Here is a 12,210-nt window from a genome sequence, read left to right on the forward strand (position 1 = left end):
ATATTTAGTTTCTCAGAAGAAAGGTACTGTAGGGAAAAAATGAATAATGATAAGACCCTACTCAAATTTTAAGGAGTCTAAGATTAGAACCAGGATGGAACTCTTCTGGGATTTGAGTTCTACATAAGTGTTGAGAAAATGCAAATTGGAAGTTCAAAAAGAAGGCAGCCTTTGAAAAGCTTATAAAAGGGTTCTAAAATCTTCCTGGGTAATCAGTCGTTCTGACAAATCAGACTTGAATTGAGGATTTGAGGAATGGTTACATGATTAATTTTAGTTGGAAACACATACGACTTAAAAATTGAGAAAGAGAGTGAACTGACAAAACAGTTTTATGAAAGTCAAAATGTTTGATAAGGAATCAAAATGTAGGCTGACAATTTGTTGTCCCTCAAGGGACCATGAAATAGCCTTGTCACATTTAATTTTGATTTAAACCACAGCAAAAACATGCTGAGATAATGGCATGTTCCCTCTTATGAGGAGGATTGTGAGGGATATAGCCATGGCTGCAGCCCCCCAACCCAACTGTCTCCACCTTGCTCCCAAAATTTCAGCTCCCCAATCATTCCAGAGCCTCAAGACTACATCAAAGTTCATTTCTATACATGATCTAAAACCATCATGGGTTCTGGGTAGCAACTTGCCTCAAGATCCTTGGATATATTCCATGATTTAGTTCCACTGTTGCCTGAGACTCTAATCTGCTTGAGGATTATCCTAGGAGATCCTCATTTGATCTTCTAATCTCTAAAATATGCAAACTCCCTCAGAACCTTGGGTTGTACAAGTCAAAGAATTGGCCCCAAAAATTCCAGGGTCAGTCTATAAATTGAAATCATGGAGGGAAAGGCTAGCATGAAACAATACACAATAACATACCCTAGTTGGAGCTCAAGATTTTCCAAGTGGCACTTTATCCTCAGTTATTTGGTTTCCTAATGAGGAGCAATAGATTTCATTGTCCACTTGGCTGTGACAAAACTTACATGATTCAATTAAAACATAACTAATAATAAACAAATAAATGAGTATTTATATAAGATGAATTATTACTTCTCATTTATTAATTTTGTTTGAACCTAGATTTATGTGGCTAAAAGATTGTCTAACCCAAAATGTTTACTAAAGAGATCAGAGTGACCTTAGAGATGCTTCCAGGTGTATGTAAGGAATGCTTAGATCTCACCCTGTGCTTTTCTGGGTCCCCTCAGGTTTTGTTTTAGATCCACCCAAAGTTTGTGATTTGAGTTCCCCCAAAAAAAGTTGCCTTAAACTGCTGCTACACGTGTCAAACTGCCCTTCTCTTGGAGATGATCTACCACCTATATGAGGCCAATAAGACAAGTCTTTATCCCCTTGTCCAAACTTTTAAATAATGTGACTTGAAAAGACTTGAAGAGGAAGCTACCCCTTCTTTCTGGTATTCACTCTCATCTCTCTCCCCCAAATGAACTAATACATTTCATTCTAAAAATATTTCAGATTTAGGGAGCAACAATAGCACTTTATGATTTGCAAAGTAGTTTACAAATATTATCTTTTTTTATCCTCATAACACAAAGGTAAGAGCCTTTGTCATACCCATTTTAGAGATGAGGAAATTGGGACAAATGGAGACTAAATGATTTCGCTCAGGGTCACACAACTAATAAGTGTAATTTGGGGCAGATGGAAACTAAATGATTGGCTCAGGGACATACAGCTAATAAGTGTATGAGTTTGGATTTGAAACTGAAGTCATCCTGACTATAGATCCAACAATGTTTAGCTGCCAAGTTTCTTCCATTTGCTTCTAGATTGATTCTCAATAGTTTATCTTTCATGGTAGACTACTTTTATATGGTTACAGTTCCTTTGGTTTGCCTCTGCCTGCCCCCCAAACACACATCCTTTCCCAGCAGATTGGCATTTTTATCCTCATTTTCATGAGAAGCCCTTCAGCTGAATTTTACTCATTATTTCTCTCTGCCCCCAGAATCTTGACTTGTTTCTCTATCTCACGTTAACTCTTTACTTTTTAGTTGCCCATAATACCTAGTAGATGAGTTCAAAAGATGTCAACTAACTGGCATGTTTCTTCGAGCTAACTTAACTGTTTTGATTATTGAATTCTGGCCACAGATATGTTTCCTAGATTTTACAGGCATTGCTAGCACTATAATCCATCTGCCATTTTCAGTTTACTAGAACACTATTGAGATTAACTCAGTTGCCATATCTAATATATCTTCAGTGTCTACTTCAGTTGTCTAAAATGCCCTTCCAACCCTCCCCTGTGCCCATATATTTGTACAAAATGTCAATTGGATTCCATGTGATTCTGACACCCCTTTCTACTCTAGCTCTTATATGTGGTATTGGGAGGCAAAGAGGGACAAAGTCTCATCTAGTATCTTCTCAATCAAAAGACCACAGGAAACACAAATCAAAAAGTAAAGTACTTAATTGAGACAGAATAGCAAAGTAAATAACAAAAATAACATAAGCATTTACATCATTCTCAGACTGCAATACACATAGAGATATAACACCCCAAACTCCCATGTTTATGAGAATAACCTCTAGCACATTCACATCTGAGGGGAGAAGTGCTTCCTGATGTTCCAATCTGTCTTGAAGTCTGCAATCAGCTGCTTCTTCACTAAGCTCCTATTTCCATCTGCCATCCCTGTCATCCACTACTCTTGAAAGCTATTGCCACCTGCTACTTTTGCTTAGGAGTCCTGATTGACAGGGAAAAAATGGTACTGCTCTTCTGTGAAAATGCTCAGGTCACCATGTCTAGAAGGGTTGAGCATGTGCTGGTCAATACATGTTCTGGTCTTGTTGGGTTTTACTTCAGCTTATAGGCAGACAAAAGAGTCATGCCAAGACTTTTTGTTTTCTTGACTCAAGTCTGGACTCAGAAAATTCTCCTTCCTTTATTCCTAACTGAGTTGGTTAAATGGATCCATTTCGATTCCCATTAGATCCTTCATTCCAAGTAGACTACCTTGAAACTTGGCTGAATCTCCAGGAAGCTCTAAGCTAGCAACATTCAGGGATAAAACAACTTTGGCCCTACATTTTTTGCCACTGCAATAGAAGTCCCAGTCTTGGTTGAAACCTCTCTTTGTGTTGAGAGCAAGAGGGAGGAGATGGGAGAAGGTTGAGAAAGAGGGAAGAAGAAGAGAGATGGAAAAGAAAGGTAAAGAGAAGACAGAGGGAAGGGAGACAGGAAGAGAAGAGAAAGAGGGAAAGAAAGGGAAGAGAGGAGAGAGAGGGAAGAGAGGGAAGGCAGAGAAAAAGGTAAAGAAAGGAGAAAGGAAAGGTAGAGGGGAGAGGGAAGAGAAAGAGGGAAAGAAATGAGAGAGGGAAGTCAGAGGGGGAGAGAGAAGAGAAAAAGGGAAAGAGAAGAGAGAGAGAGAAGAGAGGGAAAGCAGAGGGGGGAAAGAGAAGAGAAAGAGGGAAAGAAAGGAGAGTTTCAAGCTTTCTTTGCACCTTCTTCATAGTATGATACACTCATTTATAAGAAACACCTGATCAGCATGCAATAACAATGAGCTTATCTTTATCTGGAGACAAAATTCATTATAAAAGTGCAGATAGCAAATAAAAAAGAATGTAAGGGTTCAGGCAGTGGTGAAGAAAAGGAGGAGAAAAATGGGGATAAGGGATAAATTCACTCAGTCCCTGTGTGACTACAAATTCTGTCCAGGCAGGTCATGTCTTCATCAAATCATAGGTCTAACTGCCTCTGATCAAGCAATGGCCTTTTCTCACCATAGGCCAGGTGCTGCTACTAACTGATCCTGGCTTTCCTATCCTCTCCGAGGGTCTCCAAAGTTCCCTGGCCTCCACTGGCCCATTACCAAGTGCCATTATTCCTTAGTTCCTCTTTCTAGCTAAAAACACTATATTTCCCATGAGCCCCCTTACTGATAACGCTACACCTTTATATAAGTATTCCATTCTGCAATAGCATACAAATCTCATTTTTCATATGGTCTTGCTATATATCCTAAGCATAAGCATAAGGAAAGGATGTAGGAGGATAATTTTAAGTCCTAATCTTATCTAAATTATTTTTATAACTACCCACTTTCTTCTTATAGACAAGTTAATAAATATATAATTTTGTTTCAATTGAGTAAAAATTCTCCATGAATGTTATACTACAATACTACACTCATAGTGGTTTGGAAATCTGGGTTTTTCATCCCAGTGGAGCTTGAGCTGTGGTAGTTCAAAGGAACATGGATGGTGTAGAAAAGAAAATGGTGGATTTAGAATCAAAAAAACCAACAAACTTGGTTCCTACCTCAGACTACTGTTTTTTGCCCTTGGTTCTTGAAGAAAACCAATGACATCAGGAAGGAGATATCCTGACTTGTAAATAAATTGGATTTGAGTGAGAAAGGGCTGTGTTGCACCCTTTTCTCCAGAGTCACAATAATCCAGTGGCAAGACAAAGATCAACATGGCTGGCAATGTTAAGTAAGAGGGTGACCCTGGCCTTGATCTCTCTCAGATCTCAGGTTGTCTGCTTGCCTCAGATACCCACTAGCTGAGTTTTTGTGAATAAAAGAAGAGATATGATGTGCAAATCATTTTGAACCTTAAAGTGTTATATTAATACAAGTGATTACTATTGTTATGCTTACAGGTCTTTCCAAGCTATGGCTTTCATGATGGACTTTGTCTTTCCTCTTAGGATCAATCTAAAAAAGTAGTAGAGTCATTGTGGTATAGTAGAAAATGCAGAGACCTTAATTTTAAATCTCCATTCTTCCACATCTGCCGTGTGCTGTTAACCAAGTCATTTCACCTTTTTAGACCCCGTACAATGAGGGAGTTGGATAAGTTGGCTTTTCAGGTCCCTTCCAGCTCCAAATTCACCATCTAATGATGATCACCAAATGGGCTTCGTGCACAGCCCACATCTTCTCTCAAAGACCATCTAGAAAGGTTTAGAGGTGATTCCAATCTGCAGTGATAGAAAGAAGTCCTAAATTAGACTTTTGAAAAAATGAATAACTAAAAATAATGTCAAAGAATGACCAAAGAGAACATCTGAATTTTTTTGTCTCTAATTGGTTCCCAATTCCATTCAATAAACCTTGAGAGGCTGAAAAATGCAAAGGGCCATGCTAAGTAGTGAGGGAAACACAAAGTCAGACAAAATATTTTACCTAAAATTATAAACCAACTACGATAGACAAATCCTTTCACTAGTTGTTCCTTATCTCTGTCCCCAGAAAATTCTTATTTCGAAAAGCTGCTCTGGAAATATTTATTTATGTAAGGCGTGTGCTTTGGGCTATGAGCTGTAATACCACCAAGTAACATTTGTTTACTTTTCCTGTCTCCATAGGGTTAGAACAAGGAAAAGAGTTTGTGAAAAGAGGCCAAGTATCATCAGCATTATTTCAAGTGCAAACTGCTACTACTCATTTTTAACTGCATTAGATCAATAAATTCTTGTGTGAAAGCCCCCTTTACAGGCTTCATCTAGTTTTAATTCATTCAACTGCTGCACGTTGTATAAAATCATGGTTGTCTTGACATTTGGAAATGCAACAGAGTAGGCCCCAAGAGGTGATCAGCCTGTAGCATCCATGTACCACCAAAGATGAATTGGTTTTTCAAACTCTTACAAATTTTCCACCAAAGCTCTCTCAGATTATCATTTTGATTTGTGCCAGCCTTGATTACATGCAGGAAATTTGGTTTTAGCATTAAATAACCCCTGGTTCGATTCAAGTCCATTCTTTTGTGGTTTATTCTGACTCCCTTTAATTATTCATTCATTATTTAATTAAAATATTGTCATCACTCAGTCTTTTTTCCTCCAAACTAAAAAAAAATCGCATATTCCATTAGTTCCCCCATAGTAGTTTATCTCCTCTGCCTTCTAGAATTACTTCAAAGTACAAGACATGGGGCAGCACAGTGGATAGAGCACCAGCCCTGGAGTCAGGAGTACCTGAGTTCAAATCTGGCCTTAGACACTTAATAATTACCTAGCTGTGTGACCTTGGGCAAGTCACTTAACCCCATTGCCTTGCAAAAACTAAAAAAAAATTACAAAACATCAACCAAATTTTACATAAACCTTTCAGTGCATTTGCATATAATGTACCCCAAGCCTGGCATGCTATCTCTCCCTCCACTTCTTTTCCTTCCAGGTTCAGTGCTCCTTCCCCAATGAACAAATTCTTATTTTATATACTCCCATCAGTGAACATGGGTTGTTTTGACTCCTCTAGCAGACTATATGCTTTTTTCTTTTTTATATAAATTTATTTATTTATTTATTTGTATTTCCAACTATATGCAAAGATAGTTTTCAACATTTATTTTTTTGCAAGGTTTTGAGTTATACATTTTTCCTCCCTTCCTCCTTTCCATACCCCTTCCCCTTAATAGCAAATATTCTGATATAGGCTAAATATATAAAACTATACTAAACATATATTCCATATTAGGCTATCAGCTTCTTGAGGGTACTGTCTCATGTTTGTATTTACTTCTACCCTTTTTGCCTAATCCAAAAGGAACATAATAGACACTGAGCACAAAAATCCATTAAAGTGGGCTGACTTGAAATGAACTGAACATAGAAGAATATGACAAAAAATGTTGAGTGAAGTAGAAATTCAAGTGAGATTTTATAAATTAAGCATTTTGCAAATCTTAAAGTCTTTATAGTAGTGACTTATTATTTCCCAACTCTTCCTTAAAGTCATCACCAGGTATTTATTAAGCACCTACTATGTACTGAACACCATGCTTAATTCTTAGGGCAAAAAGAGTCAAAAATCGTTCTCTTTGAGGAGCTCAGAAATGGAACCCCCAGATACAAGTCATCACCAGGTATTTATTAAGCACCTACTATGTACTGAACACCATGCTTAATTCTTAGGGTAAAAAGAGTCAAAATCATTCTCTTTGAGGAGCTCAGAAATGGAACCCCCAGATACAAGTCATCACCAGGTATTTATTAAGCACCTACTATGTACTGAACACCATGCTTAATTCTTAGGGTAAAAAGAGTCAAAAATCGTTCTCTTTGAGGAGCTCAGAAATGGAACCCCCAGATACAAGTCATCACCAGGTATTTATTAAGCACCTACTATATACTGAACACCATGCTTAATTCTTAGGGTAAAAAGAGTCAAAAATCGTTCTCTTTGAGGAGCTCAGAAATGGAACCCCCAGATACAAGTCATCACCAGGTATTTATTAAGCACCTACTATGTACTGAACACCATGCTTAATTCTTAGGGTAAAAAGAGTCAAAATCGTTCTCTTTGAGGAGCTCAGAAATGGAACCCCCAGATACAAGTCATCACCAGGTATTTATTAAGCACCTACTATATACTGAACACCATGCTTAATTCTTAGCCTAGAAAGAATCAAAACTCATTCTCTTTGAGGAGCTCAGAAATGGAACCCCAAGACACAATCATGTTGAGGCTAGCTGTATTCATTAGCATTGAATCAATGTAGAAAATCCTGGGTGCATCATTTGACAGGCTCACACAGAGTTAAAATAGATCTGATTGACCTTCATCCCTGATGCTGATCAGTATTTACAGAAACATGTCACTTGTTACAAAGGCATTGAATGTTTGTAACCACCACTGAAATTCTGCATGGTGTTCATTATCCACTTTGGATTTCAAGTTTAGGTGACAATACTGCAGGTTTCATTGTTTCCATTTCATACATAAAAAGGAAGAGGGAAAGAGATGTTGTGTGACTTGTCTTTGGTCAATGGCTGGGATGCTCCAACTTTCAGGCCCAACCATCTCTCCCCTGGACTATGTTATCCCAATTACTTAGACTGAAAAACTTCCCAAAGGACATTTCCTAAGGCATCGGTATCTTCATTTCTTAGTTGAAAACATCCATTTGCTCCCTGAAATGTACCCTCACTTCATTCTTTTCTGGCACTATTGACACACAAAGCAGAAATCAAATCTGGGCTAGGTATCTCTTGTATGTTCTCAATGTTGTACATGTTGTATTTTTTCAGCAAAGTCAGATTCCTTGACCAGTCCCAGATAATGGATGTCTACAATCAATTTTGACCTGAATGCCACGGTCCCACATCAAACACCTTTATCCTTGAGGCAGGTTGGAGACATAGACTTGTAATGGCTATAACCAAGTTTCCTTCCCTTGATGGCTATCTTCCCTGTAGCCACACCAATCAAACATGCATCTGGCCAACAAAAGGTCCAGCAGCTGAATTGAGAGAGGCTTCAACCATACCTTTCTAGACACATTGGTGACTAACAGCTCCAGGCAAAATCCACGGAGCTGTGGTTCTGTTTATGTCCAAAGGCAATGTATCACTTCTAACAGCTATGGTCTGTACCCGAAACCCCCCCACCTTTATAGTTAGAAACCTTTGTAAAAATGCCCATCCTGTAGCAGAAAAATAAATGGTTTTGAGGTTAATACTAGCCCCTGATGGTGAATTGTTGTCATTCATCCTTGTTTTATTTATCCCCAAATGTACTTTAAAAATAATCATGCTTTGTTTTTCTTGCCTTCTCAGTGGACTGAGGAAGGGGAGGGAGAGGGAGAGAATATGAAACTGAAAATAGAATTAAATTGAATTTTTAAAAATAATTCTGTAAGGGAGGGGAGAGAGGCATGGCCAGTACAAGAATTGCTTTGCTCCACTACACATGTTTGCAACAGGGGTATTATTTTCCTTGCTTTTTCAATGTTGGGGCAGTGAGGAAAGGAGAGAAAATAAAAATAAATTGAAATTTTTAATTAGTCATGTAGGGATTGTTTTAGTTACTGGATTTGTTATCAATAGAGCTGAATATACCCAGTAGGTGATTAATGTGTATTTGTTGATTTATAAACTTCATTTTCTTCTAAGCTCAAGAATCTGGTATAAGTGAGCAATGAGGTCTGTGCTTGCATTTGAACACCCAGGTCACCATTTTCAAGGACAGAATACTGCCTTCATTACTTTGGCCTCGTCTTTCATTTTGAGTTTGCCCTCTCTCTCAGACCTCATCCAAGAACCAAGTTTTGGAGAAGAAATGAAATCAAGCTCATAATCAATATTATTATCTGACACTTTATTTATTATTTATTATCTGACACTTCATTATAAGAAATGCCAAACATTTGTAGCATTTCCACACTCTTACATATACATAAAATGTATATTTTGCAATATTTTATAATTTTTCTCCTCTTCGACTTTATCTATATCAATATTGATATATAATATAATGTACATATATTTAAGTGTTTTTTCTAGAACTATTTGAGGTCCAACTGAAAGACATACAGCTCTCATATTTTTTTCAAAGAATTTTTAAAAATAATTATTTTAGTTATCTCTTATGAATTCTAGATAAGTGGGTCACTGCTTTAAACTTTACTTTATAAAACAGGATACTGAGGTAACTAGGGATTAAATATTTGCCAGGGGTCATACATATGTAGTCAGAGACAGAATTGGCATAAAAACTATCTTACTGAATCACAAATCTCCCATCTGTTCCTAATCCACCAAGCAGAAGAGTCACCCAAATGTTTAAATAAACAGGAAAGTCACTTATTCATCAGCATAGTTAGATTTTTTCGATATATTATCTTTCCCACTATGAATTTGAAACTCCTCAAATTAACCCTGAATTGCAATGAGAATTCTGTATCAACATCTATACATGTTTTATATGTAAACATTTTAAGTTAGATAAAAATATTATTAGGTTGAATAATTATGTTTTATTTTGAATATATGTGAGACATATGAAGAGATTTTTAAAATATTTTGAACCTATAAAGCAGCATATAAGGTCTAGGCTTTCATTTGAACACCCAGATCACCATTTTCAAGGACAGGATACTGCCTTCATTAACTACGGCATATGATATGTACTTCAATGAATAAAGGAAGTGATATGCAGGGTAGGAGGGAAATGGGATTTTTATAGGAATAAAATACATTCCTTCTTACAGAGGTCAAGGTTTGATTTATGGTATTAAAAAAGGAGTATAATGACAAAAGTAGACAATTCATAGGAATATAAAATGTGTATATATAAATGTGATGATCTTTAGAAAAATTTCACTCAACCATCACAGTTTGAGGATTAAACTTTAACCTACCAAATTCAAATTCTCCACTAGAGTAAAAACTCTGTGAAGGCAGGACTTTGTAGGTCCAGCTCTTTACCCAGTACCTTATATGTAGGACTGGGAGTAGAGATCAGACCTATGATTTCACTAGTTCAGGGAATATCAATAGATGGAAACTCCCTCTACTGATGTAGGCAGGTCAGCACCTTCTCTGCAACCAGCAGAGAATAAGTCAGAAAACTCCCCAGGCTCACCCAACCAGGAACTGTCAGAGGTCAGAAACTGAACTCAGATCTTCCTGGCTTTCATTGACCATTTAATAAATGCTAATTGAGTTTCTCTGAATTCATCTCATGATGAGGTCTGAATTTTATTCAAAAGCCAGATGTCAATGAGTTTAGACTGTTGGTAAGCTACCAAGCTATGAATCAATACTAAGTATTTATGTCTTATGAGCTCCTTCCTGGCTAAGGCTCAGGGGAAGAACTAACTTCCCCATTCCAATAGAGAACTCACCCAGGGTCTTGGCCATCATCTTAACCCTGATGCACAATGGGGGCTGAGCCAACCCTGAAGGTGTTGACCATCAACAGAATCTCTACTCATCCATCTTGTGCTGCTAAAAGAAAAGCTAAGCCATGAGAGCAATGTCAGGTATTTTTATCTTGTGCCAGAGCGAGCTTCCATGAGCAATTATAATCTAGTTATAGTCATTAATGTTTATTCCCCTGGGAAATATGTAGTTATTCACAGGCAGCAGAGTTTTTCATGTCTTTCTACCCACGGCATAATTGAATCTCTGTTTCACACTTCCCAGAATATAAAAAAGTTATTTTCCAACCATCTTAAAAGAGGGAAGTAGCCTATGGCAGCATTTTCAATACAGCTATTTGCAGTTCAATTGAATAAAATGTGAATCATATCCTTATTAAAAGTATCAAGATTGGATATGCAACTTTCTTGGTTGTGCTGTTAGAATTCCTGATTGATATTAAGAACTTTATAATGGGGACCAAGCTTGTCTTTTAGATCGGTGATATCTGCAAATGTCTTTCTGGCTTTGAACTCCTCATCTCTAGCTTGGGCTACTATTAAATCAAAATATATGTAAATACAGTGTATTTTAAGTTATATTTTGCTTGGAATATTGTATTAGACCAAATGAGTCATGATACCATCTCTGAGTTTTGCTCTGATAACCTCAGGGTACTCCAAAATCTAGAACTCCACTTTAGTAAGTAAGAAATAAATGCTGAGCCAAATTCTCTGCGACTTGATTTCAGAGAGCTATAATTGCTAATGAGAAAGAAATTCATTTTACCTATTAATCTGTGCTCTTGGGGCAGGGGTTCATTACAAGTTTTTTATATTCTGGACCCTTTAGCATCTGGGATCCCTTCTCAGGATCATGTTTTTGAATGCATAAAATAATATGTAGACAGATAGATGGAGAGATTGGATAGATAGATGATAGATCAATTTTTGGATAAAGAGATGGATAGATAAATCATAGGTAGATGAATGGATAGATAATTACAGGAGAATAGATGGATAATAGATGGAGGGATGTATGGATAGACAAAGATAGATATAAAAGAACTTTCTTCAAAAAGATAAGAAACAGGCTTCTTTCAAAAGAAGAAATGCAAACTATCCACAACAAAAATAAATACTTTATTTCTTGCTAAAAGCACTATTCTACTCTGGACTGGAAGTCTCCTTTATCCTGCTCCCTTAGCATAGCATACAATCCTTGTTTTAGATGTTTGAATATTTAATATTGAGTACTAGGCCTAAAGCCAGGAAGACCTGAGTTCAAATCTAGCCTCAGACCCACTATGAGCTATGTGACCTTACAAGTCCTTTGACTTCTATTTGCCAGTTTCCTCATCTGTAAAATGGGGTTAACAGCTCCTTCCTCACAGGGGTGTTAAGAAAATCAAATGAGATTATATTTATAAAGTACTTAGCACAGAGTCCAGTACATAGCAAGCATTATATAAAAGGTTAGCCAATATTATTACTACTCTAAAGGGTCTATGTGGTCTATATGTTCATCCAGGACATGTCTTTTGACTCCATTTTCTTGACCATAGGGTGATAAAC

The sequence above is a fragment of the Macrotis lagotis genome, chromosome 7 (assembly GCF_037893015.1).
Source record: "Macrotis lagotis isolate mMagLag1 chromosome 7, bilby.v1.9.chrom.fasta, whole genome shotgun sequence".
Taxonomy (NCBI): Eukaryota; Metazoa; Chordata; class Mammalia; order Peramelemorphia; family Peramelidae; genus Macrotis; species Macrotis lagotis.